Consider the following 21,958-nt stretch of genomic DNA (forward strand, 5'->3'; position numbering starts at 1 on the left):
TAGAGCCCATCGACGCTTCCCCATGGGTGTCCAACATTGTCATCGCCAAGAAGAAGTCGGGCGGACTGAGAGTCTGCGTCGACCTCCGCCAAGTGAACAAGGCAGTGGTGCCTGACAAATATCCTCTTCCTACGACGGAGGAACTCACTACACACTTCCACGGCTCCCGAGTTTTCAGTAAATTGGACTTGCGCCAGGGCTATTTACAAGTCCCTTTACATAAGGAGAGTAGGGACTTGACAGCGTTTATCACCCACACTGGCCTGTACCGCTACACGAGGATGCCTTTTGGGCTCAATTCAGCGCCGAGTTGTTTCCAGAAAATCATGTCCACAATCCTCGCTAGCTGCACTGGGACTGTGGCGTATCTGGATGATATTGTGGTGCATGGGCCAGATGCTGCCACACACGATGCCCGCCTGGAACAGGTTTTCACCGCACTCAAGCGCCACCATGCCACGCTGAACACAGAGAAGTGTGTTTTCGCTGCACCCGCCATAGACTTTGTTGGGTTCCGTGTCTCCGCCGACGGCATCTCGCCTCTCCAGTCGAACGTGGATGCCATCATCGACGTCCCCACTCCTGCGACGGCCTCCCAGGTGGCATCATTTTTGGGGATGACAGCCTACTACATGCGGTTCCTGCCTCAGTACTCCTCCATTACGGCCCCGCTCAGGATGCTGCTCAGGCAGGAGACACCATGGTCTTGGACTCCCAAGTGCCAGGTTGGTTTCGACGAGTTGAAGCGGCTCCTCACCACGTCTCCGATCCTGGCGCACTTCCAACTGGACAGCCCCACATTCGTGACCTGTGATGCTTCCGCAGTGGCTCTAGGTGCCGTTCTGTCACAGATCCATGATGGCGTAGAGAGACCGGTAGCGTTTGCCTCTCGGGCGCTCAGCCCCACTGAGCAGAAATATTCAGTGGGCGAACGGGAGGCACTCGCCTGTATATGGGCATGTGAGCGTTGGCATCTCTACTTATACGGAAGGTCCTTTACTTTACGGACGGACCACCAGGCCCTGACGACCCTGATGTCTACCTCTGGTGTGGGGCACAGGCCCCTCCGTCTTCACAGATGGTCAGACCGTCTGCAGCAGTATGACTTTCAGCTACAATTCACCCCTGGCAGGAATAACGTGGTGGCAGACTACCTGTCCTGTCCTGCCACCACCCAGGGCCCCGCTGTCTCCCCGGAGGACGAAGAAGACGTGGTCCACCTGGTCCACTCACCATTGAAGGACACTGTCTCCCTTCGTGATTTGGAGACGGCCTCAGCAGCCGAGCCTGTCTTCACCATGCTGCGTGACTACATCAGACACGGTTGGCCTTCCCGTGTCCCACCTGAGCTAGAGCCGTATTCCCGTGTGAAGAACGAACTGTCATGCTGGGGTGAGGCCTGCATCGCCCGGGGACACTGCGCTGTTATCCCAGTAGCCCTCAGAGGGTGTGTCTTACAGATGGCACACCAGGGTCACCTTGGCATAGTCAAAGACAAGCAAAGGTGCCGTGACACAGTGTGGTGGCCCGCCATCGATCGAGACCTGGAGGGACTCATCCGCTCCTGTGCAGCGTGCCTCACCAGTGGGAAGACTGGGCCACCCGCTTCGCCTATGTTATGTTCAAATAACAGACACAACAGCCTCGCTCAACTTCACAACAGCACTCTCCTTTATTTCAGTAACTTCCTCAAAAGGCCCAGCCCAACTACGGTGGCTTCAAGGTATCAAAAGGCACAACGTAAATAGCCTGAGTAAGACAGTAGAACACATTACCAATAGGCATTCAAGTATAAGAACAGTATTTAAGATTAACTTGAATGAACACAACATTTCCCCTCCTCTCTTAAAACTTCAAGTATGGAAGGTGGCCACAAAGTCCTGAAAACGCTCAGGGCGTGCACGGGCCCTAACAGGCCGAGGCTCAGGAGCAAGGGGGACCGGCAGTGGGACCGGTGCTGGAGCAGGGCACTGCGCGACCGGCACAGCCTGGGCGAGGGGTGCTGCCACTGGATCGGGCACCGGAGGGCGTGGCCCCAATGCGGGAATGTTCGGTGCCACCCCTGTGACGTGAGGCTGGTGAGGAGGGGCAGGTACCTTGCGCAGGCAGCTAGCGTGCCAACGGGATCCATCGGTTAACTGAAATGAAGCTGGGCCCAGCTGGCGGCTGACCTGGTATGGAGCAGACCAGAATGTTGACAGTTTGTTGGCGCGGTGGGGCCGGCGCGCTCTGACCCAGTCCGACACTCTGACAGCTGGCCATTTAGCCCTGTGCTTCTGATCGAACCTTTGCTTCATGGAAGTTTGTTGTCCCTTGACGCGAGACTTGACTGCTGCTGAGCATGGTCGCGGGCTCGCGGCCATCGGTGGGCGGAGTCTCGACAGGGGAAGCACAAACTCTCGACCCACCATGAGGCTGGCAGGAGAGACCCCTGTTGTAGAGTGGACAGTCGCCCTGTAGGAGGAGGCGGGGTTATGAGACGAGCCTCCAGTTTTATGATCGCTCAGCACAAGAAATACGTTACACACATACAGATGTTGACAAAATACACTGTACATTATATACCTCAGCTAACTAAACTATGGAAATGTATAATATAATTCATATAGCAATACGGTCTCACTGCACAGCAGGCCAGCAGTTAGCCGAGTCATTGCGCACAATCCATGTTGAGGCACAAATCACTGACGTGCCTCAACTGGCTGCTGATCACCCACCGTCTCTTCTCAGTATTTGAACGGCAAATGTAAAAAATAAAAATAATCTAAAACTGGTGAAGTTAAATGGAAAATAACTTTAGTATAATCACTGGATACATATAACAATTTAATAATTTTTTTTTCTTTTTACTTTTTTTTTTCTTTCCATGATGGCAGGTGAGGCCGTGCCTCCCCTGCCTCTAGTGACGGCACACCACTGGTATGTATATATGTATGTATATGTATATGTATATGTATGTATGTATGTATATATGTATATATATATATGTATGTATATTAGAGATGCGCGGTTTGCGGACACAACCGCGGAGTCCGTGGATAAACCGCGGGTCGGGCGGGTGACATGACGAAAAAAATAGATTTTAAATAGATTCGGGCGGGTGGCGGTTGAACCAATTCGGAAATATACATACATAGTTAAATGTTGTTACCCACATACAAAAAACGAGCTGATGGTGCATCACCGAAAAAGAAAAGGATTGACTTCACAGAATGGGAGGAGGATACACCTGTGCTTGTTGATGAAGTAGAGGATTATTCCTCTACAAACTTCCATCTCGACGGATCAGCAGAGGAAAATCTGCTTTGCTTTTGGGGGAAACAAGGACAATCATTCCCACGACTACAACACCTTGCCAAGAGAATCCTATGCGTCCCAGCAACAAGTGCCGCAAGTGAGCGCTCCTTCAGCGCAGCAGGGCGCATTTTAGAGGCCAGGCGCTCTCGCCTGAATCCTGGCACTGTAGATGCCATTTTATTCCTGCATAGTGCTAACAAAAAAAAAAGTAAGTAGACATACGGTTGGTATGTTAAACGAATTAGTCTACATTACCTAGGCTATACCAAATAAGCCAATCTAACCTATATTGAGTTCGGTCAGCTGAATAATTTTGATGGTTACGTGTTGTTTGGGCGCACTACAATGCAAAGGAATTAAGGCAATTGCGTTGTTTATTGTGGTTTTTTTCTATTCGAGATATACTACTGTGTGTTAATTATTTGGCCTCGCTTTCAAGTGAAGCGCATCTCCGATTGGCTACAATGTAAGGCTATTTAGCCTGCTTTGTTTGTCGCGACCGTCTATTTTCATTATAATTCAAGTTTGATGATAAAGTGCAGTCTGATGGGTTTGATTTCCCCCCTTCAGCTATTTGCCTTGGCCAATAAGTTGCAGGTAATTTATTATTATTATTTATTTAATTTATTTTTGTTTAAATAGGGATGACATACATATGTTATTGTATAATTTAAGTTTGTGCGCGTGATTGACAGCCTAAGGCTTATGAGGCACATTTTTTATTTATTTTTTTATTTCAACTTAAAAACGTATTAGCCTATGCCTATGCCTACAACATAGGCTATGTGTTTATCTTTATTTTCCTGCCTGTCGTTGACAATGGAGATTGTCTGATATTTTGTCATGGCTGCAGATCAATCAATAAAGGTTCATCTACGTCACAAAATTGTTCACTGTTTCACTGTGCACCCGCCCTCGTCCCTATTTGAGCATTATAACGTTAACAAGTTAATATTCATGGAAATAAATTCAGAACATTTTTTTTATCTAGCGAAAATATAGGCCTAGTCTTTCTAAAACATTTTTTTTAACTTTTTAAAAGCATCGTTCTGCTTGCTGCAACTGCACACACAAAGTGTGAGGAACGCACTCCTGATCTGAGGGCATTGGCAACAATAGTCAACACTTTCTTAATGGAAATGACAATAATATTATAATAATGATAAATAATATTATCACGCATTAATATCTCTTAGCCACTAATGCTTGGCCAAGAGATATTAATGCGTGGCACGCATTGAATGTCTCTGCTGCATTGGATCAGTCTCCTGTCTTTAGCAGGCAAAAGCTTTTTAACCTCACTAATGCCTTGCATCGTCTATATTAGATATATAACAACGGGCGGATGGCGGGCGGGTGTGGGTTTGATAAAATGTTGGTTCGGGTGGATGGCGGGTGGATGACGACTTTTGTGATGCGGTTGCAGATTAAATAATTGCCTATCCGCGCATCTCTAATGTATATATATATATATATATATATATATATATATATATATATATATATATATATATATATATATATATATATATATATACATATACATATATATATGTATGTATATATATATATACATATATGTATGTATGAATATGTATGTATATATATATATATATATATATATGTATGTGTGTGTGTATATATATATATATATATATATATATATATATATATATATGCATATATATAATATATATATGTATATATACTGTATATATACATATATATATATTATATATATACCGTACTGTATATATATATATATATATATATATATATATATATATATATATATATATATATATATATATATATATATATATATATATATATATATATATATATATATATAAAATGTGTGTGTGTAAGTGTGTGTGTGTGTGTGTGTGTGTATACTGTGGATAATGCATATGTTTAAGAGTTATTTCTTTATTCATAATCATGTTTGAATCAGCTCATATTTTTCCATGTATACTCTGTATACCAGTTTCTCTTTGTCTTCAGATTGCCTGTTTAGACAGGGTCGTAAACCATCAGGAATGTGAACACAACCCCCAAGTCTCTCTTCTTATCAGTGTTGAGAGGAGGGGGGTGGGGGGGGGGGGGGAGATGGGGGCTTTCTTTGTGTGAAAAGAGTTGCTTTTTCCTTTGGAATGCCAGATCAACTTGGGCTGCGCATTCGTATGTGTTGTTCGAGGCTGGTCTCTATTCTCAAATATTTGACAATAAATTACAAAATACCTATTCTGTGCTTGGTGGTACCTTTGAGTCAGTTTATATGTCATCTAAGGAACTTGGGACTGACCAGCGTTTTACATCCCACTTGGAGGAACATCTGGTCAAACGCAACAATTTGGGGGCTCGTCCGGGATGACACGCTGACAATTGGACCTTCTCTTGCAATCTTCTGGACAGACTCACATGGCCAAAACATAATTCAAGGTAAGCAGAACCTTTCTTTTTAGATATAATCTGCATTAGGAGTCTGTCCTGAGGTCTGTAAGTCAAACACAGAATTGTACCCCAGACACAGAGTGGTGATTTTGATTGATTGATTGCATTTTGATAGATTGGTTGCATTTTGCCGTAGCCACCATTGCATAAAAGTTGTGAATACCACTCACGTCCTTGTGTCAAGATTACCGTGACGGGCTGCTTCACTGACGAGTAAGCAAATAGTAACGGGTTAGAGTTAGAGGCTCTAGCTGCGTATTGTACGATAAATTGCACGGGTTAGAGTTAGAGGCTCTAGCTGCGTATTGTACGATACATTGCACGGGTTAGAGTTAGAGGCTCTAGCTGCGTATTGTACGATAAATTGCACGGGTTAGAGTTAGAGGCTCTAGCTGCGTATTGTACGATAAATTGCACGGGTTAGAGTTAGAGGCTCTAGCTGCGTATTGTATGATAAAAGTACGGGGTTAAAGGCCGCCGTATGGTTCAGGGGTTTGAGGCCCCTGAAAAAAAAAAATGGACACAATGGCCAAGGAGTGTGACAGACAAGAATGTGATGGCGGCTGGGGAAAATGTGATTAGTCATTACTTTGTAATGATCAATTGAATGGATGGTTGTCGAAAAGAGAACGTTCCTTGAAAGGGTTAAGAGGGAGTTTACAATACTCGAAAAGTTGTGAACTCAAACGTCTGGTAAAATAAAAAATAAAATAAAAAAGTAACTGGAAGTTTTATGGTAAAGTGAAACGCAGAGAGAGAGTGCTTACATGTGCATGTGTGTGTGTGTGCGTAGGGCCGTAGGCACTTGCTTGTGTGTGCGTGAGTGCTTACATGTGCATGTGTGTGTGTGTGTGTGCTGGATGCGCATGCTCATGTGTGTGTGTGTGTGTGTGCGCTGGTGAAAATGGAACACTCAGGGAGAGAATTTAAGAGTTTGGCGTATGATAAAAGTAAACGGGGATTACGTGGAAAAACGAAATGCAACAAAAGAACCAATGATTAATGACAGAATTGACTGATTGGTTTTTTGTCTGCCGCGCATGCGTAAGACAATTCAAACGACCCGCCCAGACTTTGACTAGGCCACCGCCCCCTACTCCTGTGACGAGTGATGGCCCTGCTCACACAGCCTCTCTAAGATTGAACCCTCCTCCAAAACTAACGCTGTCTCCTGAGTGTTATTCACCTCTGGTGCCTAAGCCCCAAAATAACAGCCACCCAGCGGAAAACCTCCCGAATATGCCTAATCTTACTAGACAGCAGATAATGCATGAGTCAACGCAAAACTCCTCACTTTACACGCCAGACCATTTTGTTGCCATAAACAAATGCCCTCCCCCAGTAGATGACAGCCTCTCACGTGCACATCAGACATTCTTGAGCAACACACAACAGAGCCAGACTTTGTGGTCTCCTGTAACTGTTAATGGCTCAATGGAAGGCTACATTGACCAACACCCACATGAACCACATGCATACAACATACGCTCAAAAAAGCTGGAGGGACACGCATATCCACTTTTTCCTGATAAAAGCGGCAGATTTCAATATAAGCCTTTTGCTGTGGCAGACATGCAAGCCATTGTTGACAAACTTCCACCTGTGTCTGAAGGTGGGAGTCTTTGGCTCAACACATTAGACAAGCTAACAGCAGGATACACTCTCTCCGTAGCAGACATTAGAAGCATTTTGTATCGTTGTGTTTCCACACAAGATGGCAAAAATACAGAACAACAAGCAGGATTAAAGGCTGAATCTTCGACCTCACCGATAACACCATACGTTACAAACATAGCTACTGCTATGCGCAGTCTCTTTCCTCAAGATGAGGATGATAAGGCTAATGACAGAGCAGCAAGGAAGCAACTCCTTAATTTACAGATCGCTGAAGATAAAAGGTCAAAAGAACTAATTAGTAAAAAATCAGCTAGGGTATATTCAGCACTGGGTGACCTTGCTTCTGAGTTCCAACAGGTGGAGGAAAGAATCCTCAACAGACGTGCGACCAGACGGTTGGACTCGGGTGGTGGACAACACGGTGCTTCAAAGCCAGTCCGGGGTGGAAACTGTTTCGGCTGTGACCAGCCTGGTCACTGGAGTCGTGACTGTCCGAACATTTCCGAACAGGAAAGGTTCCGTAGTGCCAACAAACGAACACAAAAGCGTGGCAAAGGACGCCCTCCGCAGGAGCCCCAGCAGGAGATACAGACTGGCCCCCTGCTGGACATGAGTGTCAACGGACAATGTTATCAGTTCGTGATTGACACTGGCGCCACCCATTCGATTCTGAATGCAGAGGTACCAAAGAAACTGTGTGCTTCCTCTTTAAAGGTCGAAGGCTTCGCTGGGGTCACAAGGTTACCTGTCACCAAACCACTTCCGGTTCAGATTGCTGGACCTCCTTTACAGACTGTACCCTGACATTCAAATCGCACAGAAGGAACATTCCTGGTGTTACCTGACGGCTCAACCACCAAGCTGCGACACCACTACCAAGGCTCCTACCACAGCCTGAAACAACAGGAATGGCTGACATCCAACTGCTCTAACAGTGAAAACCCTGACTGGCTGAGATGCTTCCGTGTGTTCTGCCACCCGACTCGCCATATGTTATGATCACCAGTTAGACACTCATACCAGGAGACCTTTGACTCCTTTGTATATTTATATACGTTGGAACTCAAGGTGTGGTTGCTCATGTTGACCTATCTTTGAAACAACTAGCATGGTATAAGATGGACACAATTGTGTCCCACATTGTTCACTTGCTCTCTGTCTCGCCTACAAAACCAAAGAACTTAGGTGCAATGATAAGACACGGCGTAGCTGCCAAACATTACACCGACACCCAAATACCACATATTCAATTGTTTAGGTTTAGCACATAGTTGTGTTAAACACATAACTATGGGCTGCACTTTAGACACCTGTAGGCTACGAGGAGCTAGCAGCTACACAACAGCTGAGCTAAAACGACACATTACACATTTAAGCATATCAAATAATTATAGTTGCTCATTACATACACAAAGTTGCCATGGCAGAAGTCTGATAGAAAGTATTCAGTAACAAACGTGTCCGCATCATTCGACTTTCTACAACATGAGCTTGACTTAATCAATTATTGGGGCCACCAGGTGTGGTAAAATTTCAAAATACTATTGATAAAGCATCCGCCATACGGGTAGTATTTTTCTAGTATTTGTGACAATATAAAATATAAGCATATTTAGTGGAGTTTGAGTTATTTGTGATATTGCTAAGGGGTCCCATACCCTAATAACACCCCCCAGTGGACCACAGAGGCTAAAGAGACTATCATTGACCTCAAACATGACTTGTCCTCCGCTACTTGACTATTAGCTGACCTTTTTCTTAGATGTTTCTGAAAGTGATAGTATGACTAACACAGTCCTTTTTCAGAAACAGAAGGGGGTGAGTGAGGGTGGATACAGATTCCTTGGAACAAAATCGACAATAATCCGACTCTGACACATTCCATAGTTTTAACATTTTTCCCGTGGGTAAGAAGTTATAACTACATTTTAATTTGAAAATAACGATTTTACACATCGATAGTAGTTAAGTAGATCAAATTTAGAATAGGGAGGAGGTGAGGGTGAACCATGTATAGTCTTTGATTTCACTGATATGATCAATACGGTACAAGGGAAAAGGTACGTACTGACTTGTGTTGACAATCACAGTGGTTGGCCGGAAGCAACAACAACCTCAAAAGAGGATGCAATATCAGTAATTAAATGACTTGTGAATGACCTAGTACCCCGACATGGTTTCCCCAAAAAGATTAGGTCAGACAACGGCAACCATTTAAAAAAAAAAAAAATACTCACTTAGCCTTGGTCGAAAAGGCTGTCGGACTAAAACACAGGTTTGGGGTACCATCCTGAGTCCCAAGGTAAGGTTGAAAGGATGGACCAGAACATTAAAAACTAATTGGCTAAAATCTGTGCACAGACCAAATTTAATTGGATTGACATGTTGCAATTAGCGTTAATGATCATTCGAAGGTCCGTGAATAAAACTGTTTTACCGCCCTTTGAGTTTTTCACCCTATGAGCTGCATACAGGTCAGCCATTCACAGGACCAGCAGCCCCCCATTGAAGGAGGACTCAGCGTAAAACCAAAATGGTATTTTACACAAAAAATGCAGAATTTGTGTGCCAGTTCTTCTGTACAGATACGAGGATGACAGCCCGCCACTCCAGATTCCCTTCCGCCCACTGAGAGGGTCAAGATCTAGGTCATCAAACGCAAGTGGACGGAGCCCAGGTGGACTGGTCCCTTCAAGGTCGTGGAACGGACGTCTCACGCCCTTCGACTAGCTGGAAAAGGGGACACCTGGTACCACCTCTCCCTCTACACTCCTGCTGAAGAACCTGACAGATTACCAGCGGATATCATTGCTGACATCGCCACTACATCTGCCCTACTCGACCCCCCAGCAGCGCCTTTTGAGCCTGAGGCATCTGAAGAAGAACGGGAGCAGAAAACGACTCATTTTTAGTGTGTGTGTTAACGAAGTAACACACATAAGGGGTGATTGTGCTAGTAACCTCTCCCCCTCTAGGTCATAGAAGAGCGAGGCTTTAATTACACATACATAATCCTACAGCCCAGAAGACGACGCTGAGAGAGAGATTTTCTACCTATATTACTCTTTTTAACTTCTATATTGTACATCCTTATTTGAGACCAGCCTTTATACTCGAAGTTATCCAATTTCTCTTGCTTGTTTTCAGCATAACTACATGTGTCGTTACATTAAGTGAAAAGTTTGATGTTTATCCCCGTTTTGTTACCTAAATTACTCTGATATTGATAGACAAAAGGAAGGATGTTACACCCGGTAGTGTTCCCTGACGGACTGGTGCTTGGGCGTGTTCTACTGTTTTTGTGTCTCAGTTCATCCTTCCTGACGACAGTGACTGACAAGTGTCTAAGAACATACAGCGGACTTTAAATAGACTGGGTCAAAGGGGATAGCAAGACTTATTTTTTGACCTGTGCAGTGTGATTAATTACGGGGGACACAATAGCTATTACCGTGGTAATAATCTCTATATTTGTTACGACTCAACCCTGAACCATTGGTGTCGGATGCAGACAACATACTATGGTAAGTGGTGCCCATCGTCCCTTTTATGTTGTTTTGGGGGTTGACCTGACTGATAGACTCTAAAGGAATTATTAAAATTAATGTCCTTGAGAGGGCGTTAACTACCTCTACACCCTCTGTAGCACCTAAAGTACCACCCCACCTTGATGGTGTTTCAAAGGCTCTCACATCTGTGCGTGCTAATGACATCACCACCGAAGGCCTGGTAACTTTGACCTTAGGAGCGGGTACAGGTAAACCTGTGGCTCAGGTGGATGCCAAAACCTGGGTGACTGTGTTGCTTGTTCCGCTGGACATCCTTTTCCCCACACTTACCCCGCCCCTTTTAAGTTGACTGACATAAATGGCTCAAACTGTCTTATTTCCTTGTTCTCTGAACCCACGCCACCAGGGTGCGATTTGTTGGCTAGTGTGTACCCTCCTGTTGACAATTCCACCCGACTTCTTCCATTTGTGGTCCAAAAGCTGATATACACGTGTTTTCAATTCAAAGGACCCTCTTCGTCCCCCAACAAATTGGGTGACATTAACCCTTCCTGGTGCACCACACTGATAGATGGCTCAAGGATAGGCCCTTGGGCAAGAGCTGACTTATTCTGGTGTTGTGGGAAGCACAGATTGTACATTAGAATATGGTTAGACTGGTGACCCCACTCACCAAATTAACACCTCTTGGAACTCCTGTTTCAGCGGCCTCTCTAACTCCCCGCCGCCGTTGAGACTAACCAACCTGACTCGTGACGCCGTTGAGGGACTTGCTGAACAACTTGCCCCGACCTCCCTCAGGGCCGTTCAGGTCCGCATAGCCCTTGACCGCATCCTAGCCAAGAAAGAAGGTATGTGTGCAATGTTTGGTGACCAATGCTGTACCTTCATTCCTAACAACACTGCCCCCGATGGCTCGGTCCAGAGCGCCTTAGAAGGCCTCAGAGCCTAAGAACTTACTGAAGTTTCCGGTGTCTCTGACCCCTTTAAAGATTGGCTTCATAACACCTTTGGCAGGTGGTCTGACCTAATTAAGTCGGCCCTGGTCTCCATTGGAGTTTTCTTGGCCGTCATAACCTCATGCGGATGCTTTATTGCCCCTTGTGCTAGGTCTCTATGCACCCGCATCATTGTTAGAGCTGTCAAAGGTCAACCCCACCCTGGTTCTGGGCTTGCTATGTCACTGAAGGGGGTCAAGCATTGTGGTGACTTTCAGGGACTGTTAGTTTCCTTCCCTGACAATGACGACATTGACGTTGACTCCCTCCTTCTCTCTCCCATGTAACTATGGTTTGATTGTTTATCGATAGCTTGCTCGAAAACCAAAACAGCACCTACTTTAATGTAGGGCGTGCTTTAGAGGTGTTGCTCTCGTAGAAGAGATCTTTTGGATAAGATCTGAAGGGGGATTGTGGATAATGCATATGTTTAAGAGTTATTTCTTTATTCATAATCATGTTTGAATTAGCTCATATTTTTCCATGTATACTCTGTATACCAGTTTCTCTTTGTCTTCAGATTGCCTGTTTAGACAGGGTCGTAAACCATCAGGAATGTGAACACAACCCCCAAGTCTCTCTTCTTATCAGTGTTGAGAGGAGGGGGGGGGGGGGGGGGGGAAGAGATGGGGGCTTTCTTTGTGTGAAAAGAGTTGCTTTTTCCTTTGGAATGCCAGATCAACTTGGGCTGCGCATTCGTATGTGTTGTTCGAGGCTGGTCTCTATTCTCAAATATTTGACAATAAATAACAAAATACCTATTCTGTGCTTGGTGGTACCTTTGAGTCAGTTTATATGTCATCTAAGGAACTTGGGACTGACCAGCGTTTTACATCCCACTTGGAGGAACATCTGGTCAAACGCAACAATACACACAAGGTGAAATGTAGTTAAGCTACATATTTTAAATTTTTAAGTTACCGTAATTATTTTTAATTTGAAAACAGTATTTTTTACCACTGCAGTCGTAAACGGGAATGGATTATCAAAAACCGTACTCATTACAGGAAAACCGTAGTTGTTGGCAGGTATGCAGCAGTTGGGGTTTTACTTACTAGTTAGTCACTGGCACACTGCTGGTGGCACAGTCAGACTCCATATTTACTTGTGTGTTGTTGTTGTGGGTCAGTGCAGTGAGGGAGAGATGACAAGCACATCTTGGTAGGAAGAAGGGGAGGAGTTTAATAGCCCATGGAGTGTTGCGGGGGAGAACAAGGAGCACAACAAATAGGCGGCGTGTGGTCATTTTAACGTGAAAAAAATGATATCGATATTACGATATTTTCTTGATTCATATCTTTGTTTAAAAATATATCAATATATATCTTACTAACTCGATATATCGCCCAGCCCTAATATGTATGTAAGTATGTATGTGTGTGTAATGTATATATGTATGTGTGTATATGTATATGCATATATGTGTCTATATACAGTATGAATGTGTATATGTATATATGTGTGTTGAATATATGTGTCTATGTATGTATGTGTTTTTATGTGTGTTGTGTGTATATATGCATATGTATATATGTATATGTACATGTATATATGTATATGTACATGTATAAATGTATATGTACATGTATAAATGTACATGTGTGTATGTATGTATGTGTGTATATATGTACATGTGTAGATATGTATATGTGTAAATATACTGTGTGTGTATATATATATATATATATATATATATATATATATATATATATATATATATATATATGTACGTTGTGTATACGTGTGTGTGTATGTGTGTGTATAAGTGCATATATATATACATATATATATATACATGCACATATGCATATACATATTTATATATATATATATATATATATATATATATATATATATATATATATATATATATATATATATATATATATTTATATATAAATAAACATTGATTGATTGATGATTGATATATGCACATATGCATATAGCCTTTACATACATGTATATCTGTGTACATATTATATATAAATGAATAAATAATGGGTATATAATCAATTAAATTGGATATTAAGAGTATGTGACGACATCCTTTAAGTTTTGTAATCAATCAAAAATATCAAGCAGCTAAAATGCGGCAAACATGGATAAGTGTGGCATTTTTCACATCATGCTTAGTAATTGAATGGGTGTAATGTAGTTTTTTTTATGGTGCATGGGAGGTTTTTATAATGTCCACAAAGTTCATTGAGGAGGCTGTGTTACGTGTGACCATGTCTGTTGATAGTTTGTGTTTTTTTTTGTTTTTTTTGTGTTTTTCGCACCGTGACGAGAGAAGGTTGTTTGCATTGGGTCTAATAAGTAAATGGTGCGCATACTTCTACTTTGACCGTGGGCCCTAGTTTAAAAAAATAATCACTTTCATTGTCAGTGACAACATTAAGACACAGATATTTAAAGGCCTACTGAAATGAATTTTTTTTATTCAAACGGGGATAGCAGATCCATTCTATGTGTCATACTTGATCATTTTGCGATATTGCCATATTTTTGCTAAAAGGATTTAGTAGAGAACAACGACGATAAAGGTCGCAACTTTTGGTCGCAGATAAAAAAAGCCTTGCCTATACCGGAAGTAGCGTGACGTCACCGGAGGAAGGACTCCTCACATTTTCCCATTGTTTACAATGCAGCGAGAGAGATTCGGACCGAGAAAGCGACGATTACCCCATTAATTTGAGCGAGGATGAAAGATTTGTGGATGAAGAACGTGAGAGTGAAGGACTAGAGTGCAGTGCATTATGTATCTTTTTTCGCTCTGACCGTAACTTAGGTACAAGGGTTCATTGGATTCCACACTTTCTCCTTTTTCTATTGTGGATCACGGATTTGTATTTTAAACCACCTCGGATACTATATCCTCTTGAAAATGAGAGTCGAGAACGCGAAATGGACATTCACAGTGACTTTTATCTCCACGACAATACATCGGCGAAGCTCTTTAGCTACTGAGCTAACGTGATAGCATCGGGCTCAAATGCAGATAGAAACAAAATAAATAAATCCCTGACTGGAAGGATAGACGGAAGATCAACAATACTATTAAACCATGGACATGTAACTACACGGTTAATAATTCCCAGCTTGGCGAAGCTTAACAATGCTGTTGCTAACGACGCCATTGAAGCTAACTTAGCAACGGGACCTCACAGAGCTATGATAAAAACATTAGCGCTCCACCTACTCCAGCCCTCATCTGCTCATCAACACCCATGCTCACCTGCGTTCCAGCGATCGACGGAAGGACGAACGACTTCACCCGATCATCCGTGCGGTCGGCGGCTAGCGTCGGCTAGCGTGTCTGCTATCCAAGTCAAAGTCCTCCTGGTTGTGTTGCTACAGCCAGCCGCTAATACACCAATCCCACCTACAACTTTCTTCTTTGCAGTCTTCATTGTTCATTAAACAAATTGCAAAAGATTCACCAACACAGATGTCCAGAATACTGTGGAATTTTGAGATGAAAACAGAGCTTTTTTGTATTGGATTCAATGGGGTACCAATACTTCCGTTCTCTCCGTGAAGTCACGCGCATACGTCATCATATATAGACGTTTTCAACCTGAAGTTTAGCGGGAAATTTAAAATTGCACTTTATAAGTTAACCCGGCCGTATTGGCATGTGTTGCAATGTTAAGATTTCATCATTGATGTATAACCTATCACACTGTGTGGTCGGTGGTAGTGGGTTTCAGTAGGCCTTTAATAATGTGCCCCAAAATAAAAACTCCACCTGTGAAAGAATGTCTAATTGTGTCTAACAAGACATTTGCAAAATTGATTATATCACATTTACCTTTTCATCTATTGGTATTGTCCTTTTTTCTTATTTTTTTTGAATGTTTTTTTTTAAAGAGCAATTTTTTATGTATTGCGTGATTTCTTTTGCTTTTTTAACACGAGCCAACCCGCATTTTCCACAGGGTAAGATCTACATGTACGGAGGCAAAATCGATTCCACTGGAAACGTGTCCAGCCAGCTGTGGGTTTTTCACGTCCAGAACCAAACGTGGGTTCTTTTGAGCCCCCGCAGCAAGGAGCAGTACGCCGTGGTGGGACACTCAGCTCACGTGGTGCCGCCCCAGCAAGACGGGGAGGCCCCCGTGATGCTTGTGCTGTTTGGACACTGTCCTCTCTACGGGTACATGAGCCTGGTGCAGGAGTACAACATCAGTAAGTTGTCAAACACAAACAATACATTAAAAAAACATTTTTCCTTATATTAACTGAGATTATTGACCTTTTGTACATGTGTAAATCGACCTGTAAATTAATGTTTTGGAGCAGTGGTTCTCAAACTTTTTTCACCCAGTCCGACCTCAGAAAACCACTTGGCTCTCCAAGTACCACCCTATCAACCAATATTAAAAAAAACAGTAGTGTAGTAGGCCCAAGTATTCATTAAAAACAAGGCAGCACTTTTATTTAACAAGCACCGTATTTTCCTGACTATAAAGCGGATCGGGATAGAAGCCACACCCACTACATTTCTGAAGAAAAAAATATGTTTCCATATATTAGCCGCACCGGATTATAAACCGCAGATATATACGTTGTGAAATGAATTATTTACACAGAAATGTTTTGTAAATGTCCATTTACAAATCTTAACTGTGTCTGTAATGCAGTAGTAAAACGGCTGTTCAAACAAAACAGAAGTCATGGTCATGGACCCACTAGCTGCGGAAGTCAGCTTCCCGATTAACTAAACAGACTCAATAACTCCACGGTGACGTTTTGGTGAATTTACTGAGGAATTTGTGAAACTGAAACAGTGTAAAAAGAATGCCATTGTAAATTAACTCCTAAACGTGTTAGCATATTAGCTAATGCTAACGACACTGGCTTCATGACATTACAATAGCACGTGCATGAAAACACTCCTACAGACATCACGGTTTAGTACCGTAAATAAGAATTGTTTTAGTTATACTGTGAAACTTACAAACATTGCTCGGAGTGATAAATAAAGAATCTTTTCTAGCAGAACGCTATGGATGGCTATAATTCCGGTGTAAGGCATTTAAAAAGGAAGCACATTTTCAACCTGTAATACCTGCAGTGAGCGAACTGGTCCAAAAGAGGCCGCCATAGCACAAACAAAAACGCACCATTTTAATCCTCTGCTTGGGTTTAATGCAAACTATTGAACACAAAACATTATGGGCATTAGCGAAAGAAATCCATATATTAGCCGCTTCGTTTTATAAGTCATGGGGTTCGAAGTATAAGAAATAAGTAGTGGCTTATAGTGCGGAATTTACAGAGTAGTTAATATGTTTGGCCACATTACACCTGCTTTGAACAGTAACACTGTGTTTGAATACAGGAAAATAAAACACAAGTGATGGAGACCGTGTACAACTAGTCGAAAGCTTCTTTTTTTTTCTTTTTTTCTTTTTCTTTGCAGAGTCTATCTTCTAGTTTAGGAGTGTCAAACTCAAATACAGAGTGGGCCAAAATTTAAAACTGAACAAAGCCGCGGGCCAAGGTTGAAAAAATTAACCTTTTAATAGGGACCCAAACAAGTTTTGCATTGAATATTGAACAAGCAAGGCTTATATAACTTTATAGTGACATGCAAAATCGAGTTTCAAATAATAATAATAATAATAAAAAAATATCAATGGCATATCAAATGCAATTTAAATAAAAATTGAATGCCTCTTTTCTATTTGCAGCCTTCTGAGGTAAATATCAACATTAACTTTTTCCACAGGCTAATACATTTGAAAATAAAATAACAATGAATAAACCTACCATTCAGGACTTTAAACTGCTCAGTTTGCAACACACTGATCTAATCTGATGTGCCCAAGCCAGATACCTGCCATCTTTTCTTGGATGCTAGTTCATTAATGTCGGGGCTCAGGCTTTGAGCTGAGGCAACCTTCATTATCGAACGAAGGTGTTCATCAGTCATTATACCTCGTAGTCCACCCGGACCACATTCTTGGGGGCGTGCCTTAAAGGCACTGCCTTTAACGTCCGTTACGAGCTGTCGTCACAGCCGCTTTTCATCCATTCTAACAACGTGCCGGCCCAGTCACAAGATATGTGCGGTTTCTGTACGCGCACACGTGAATGCAACACATACTTAATCAACAGCGATACAGGTTACACTGAGGGTGGCCGCATAAACAAGTTTAACACTGTTAGAAATATACGCCACACTGTGAATCCACACCAAACAAGAATGACAAACACATTTCGGGAGAACATCCGCATCATAACACAACAGAACAAATACCCAAAACCCTTTGCAGCACTAACTCTTCCGGGACGCTGCAAAATACACCCCCCGATACCACCAACCCCCCCACCCCCCACACACACACACACAACTTGTAGCGTCCCGGAAGAGTTAGTGCTGCAAAGGGTTCTGGATATTTGTTCTGTTGTGTTTATGTTGTGTTACAGTGCGGATGTTCTCCAGAAATGTGTTTGTCATTCTTATTTGGTGTGGATTCACAGTGTGGCGTGTATTTCTAACAGTGTTAAAGTTGTTTATACGTCACCCTCAGTGTAACCTGTATCGCTGTTGATCAAGTATGCGTTGCATTCACTTGTGTGTGCGTGCAGAAGCCGCACATTTTATGTGACTGGGCCAGCACTCGTTGGACTGGATGAAAAGCGGATGTGACGATTTTCGGGAGGGGCACAATTTTGGCCCGCGGGCCAGAGTTTAAAACCCATGTTCTAGTTGATCTTGTCCACAGGACAAGATCAACTAGAACATGGGTTTTAAACTTCATGAATGTTTTTTGTGACCAAAAAGTATGTGCTCCAATCACTCTATCACAAAAAAATAAGAGTTGTAGAAATGATTGGAAACTCAAGACAGCCGTGACATTATGTTCTTTACAAGTGTATGTAAACTTTTGATCGCAACTGTGTGTGTGTGTGTGTGTTTGTATATATATATATACAGTATATACTGTATATGTATATATATATTTATTTATTTAAAGACAAAACTGTGTTATATAATTATCAGTTGAAAAAATTCTGTACATTTTTACTGTTGTTTTTTTTAGATCGATAAGTTATTTGAAAATACAAAAGCAAAACCTTTAACCTTTTTGCAGACACATAAGGTATATTTGCATAAAGCATCTGATCGGTATCACCGACACCAGCATGAATTTTACTTGGTATCGGATCGGCAAGAAAACCTGTGGTATAGCACATCGCTAAAGAGCAGCCATGATGGCTAAACTGGTGACTGAAATTCATCCAGCCAGGCGACCAAACAAACATGAATAATATCAACAACAGTATCAATATTAATATTAAATAATATTAATATTAATTTTGAGTTTTGATTGACTTTTGTGGTGAGTTTTTCCTATGGAACATTTTGGTGAGACAATAAATCACGTTTCACTCGGAAGGTTCCATGGTTGTTTAGCTAGCAGGCCTCTCCACCTTTAATCCCAGAAACACCACACCTACCGTCAAGCATGGTGGTGGTAGTATTATGCGCTGGCCCTGTTTCCCTGCCAATGGAACTGGTGCTTTACAGAGAGTAAATGGGACAATGATAAAGGAGGATTACCTCCAAATTCTTCAGGACAACCTAAAATCATCAGCCCGGAGGTTGGGTCTTGGACACAGTTGGGTGTTCTAACAGGACAATGACCCTAAACACATGTCAAAAGTGATAAAGGAATGGTTAAATCAGGCTAGAATTAAGGTTTTAGAATGGCCTTCCCAAAGTCCTGACTTAAATGTGTGGACAATGCTGAAGAAACAAGTCCATGTCAGAAAACCAACAAATTTAGCTGAGCTGCACCAATTTTGTAAAGAGGAGTGGTCAAAACTTCAACCAGAAGCTTGTGGATGGCTACCAAAAGTGCCTTATTGCAATGAAACTTGCCAAGGGACATGTAAGCAAATATTAACATTGCTGTATGTATACTTTTGACCTAGCAGATTTGGTCACATTTTCAGTAGACTCATAATAAATTCATTAAAGAACCAAACTTCATGAATGTTTTTTGTGACAAACAAGTATGTGCTCCAAACACTCTATCACAAAAAAGAAAGTATTGGAAACTCAAGACAGCCATGACATTATTATGTTCTTTACAAGTGTATGTCAACTTTCGATCGCGACTGTATGTTTTTAGGGACATTTTCCCCTTTCAAAATGAATTATCCATTTTTCACAATTCTACAATTCCCACATTTTTCAACCGATTCAAACCATTCCACCTTCAACACATTCACTTCATCCTCGAAATTCAAACAACCACGTTTCCACGTTCAACACATTTCCAGGAATTCCTGTTTTTTTCTAACCTTATTTCCAACCTTTTTTAGTGCGATGACTCCTTTCACATTTTTCAACCCACTTCAACCGTTCCACTGTCAAAACATTCTTCTTAGTCAGGAAAAAAAACAAAAAACAAGTTGGTTTAAGAACTTGAAAAATTCCCGGTTTTCCCGAAATTCTGTAATACCATTTTTCAATGAAAAGACTGTTACTACTTCAACATTTCTTGACCGATTTAAACAATTCCAACACCAACCAATTCAGCTCATTCAGGACATAAAAAAATCCTGCTTTTCCCATAATTCCTAAATTTCCAGGAAGTTCCTATTGAAATGAATGAGGGACAAGCGGTATAAAATGGATGGGTGGATGGCACATTTTTCCAAGTTGCACAATTCCCACATTTTTCAACCTATTCAAACCATTCCAACATCAACACATTCCACTCATCCTGGACATTCAAAATAACAAATTCAAACTTTTCCAACATTTAAACCATTCCAATATTCAAACTATTCTTACATTCATACTACATTCTGTCAGCATTTCAGTTCAAATTCAGCATTGGAGCATTCACACGCCATTCTTTCAGGAATTGCCTCATCTAGTTACAATATATAACTCTGCCGGATAATAATAATAATAAATAATGAATTGCATTTGTTACGCACTTTACATTTGTTAAAATCTCAAAGTGCTACAAAGTATTAAAAATAAAAATAGAAAGTAAGAATATATAAGGCGGGGCCAATTAGTGACTCGCTCTGATTGGTTTGGCCAATACTACTCCAGTATTGAAATGTTTTGTTTTTTCAGCCATTTTTACACTTAAATAGGTTTAATTTAGGTCAAATTGTAGAATATAATAATAAAAACAGTAACATGTTCCTCCCAGACGCTGATAACGAGCGCTGCGACCAGTACACTGACTGCTACAGCTGCACCGCCAACACCAACGGCTGCCAGTGGTGCTCCATCCAGTGCGTCTCGCTGGGCAGCAACTGCACCTCGGCCTCGGTGAGACCCCCGCTCGTCATCGCCGCCATCTTTGGAGTGACGTTTTTGGTGCTGTGCTTTTTGTACGCAGGGTCCTATCGCCGACTACGACGCCTGTCCCAGGGACAGCCCGTCGTACGTGTGCAACAAGAAGACCAGCTGCAAGAGCTGCGCCGTGGACCAGAACTGCCAGTGGGATACACGTGACCAGGAGTGCATCTCACTGCCAGGTAAGCACGCGGACTGCCAACTCTTCCTAAACCAGACTCTATTATAAAATCACATTTTTGTGAGGGTTGTCATTCAAATTGTGAAAATAATTACTGTTAGATTAAAGGGCTCACTTTTTCCACAATTAATGTCACAGCCTCATTCCAAAATGGAATAAATTAATTTTTGTCCTCAAAATTCTACACACAATACCCCCTAATGACAATGTATTTTTCTTTAATTATCATTCTTAAATGTTTACAGCCTTTGCTCAATACTTTGTTGATGCAGAAATTACAGCCTCAAATCATTTAAAATGGCACACCTATCTTTGAGCAGTTTCTCTCATTCCTCTTTGCAGCACCTTTCAAGCGCCATCAGGTTGGATGGGAAGCGTTGGTTTTCATCCAGAAGCACAGTGGTGGCAGCATCATGCTGTGGGGATGTTTTTCAGCAACAGGAACTGGGTGACTAACCAGGATAGAGGGAAAGACTAATGCAGCAACGCGCAGAGACATCATTGATGAAAACCAATGCTTCCCATCCAACCTGATGGCCCTTGAGAGGTGCTGCAAGGAGGAATG

General features: G+C 42.1%; 1 pseudogene; it reads left to right on the forward strand.

Moving 5' to 3' along the window:
* LOC133645940 (attractin-like) overlaps positions 1 to 21,526 on the forward strand; it is a 62,973-nt pseudogene extending 41,447 nt beyond the window's left edge.
* The last annotated feature ends 432 nt before the right edge of the window (positions 21,527 to 21,958 follow it).

Source organism: Entelurus aequoreus, linkage group LG03, assembly GCF_033978785.1.
Source record: "Entelurus aequoreus isolate RoL-2023_Sb linkage group LG03, RoL_Eaeq_v1.1, whole genome shotgun sequence".
Taxonomy (NCBI): Eukaryota; Metazoa; Chordata; class Actinopteri; order Syngnathiformes; family Syngnathidae; genus Entelurus; species Entelurus aequoreus.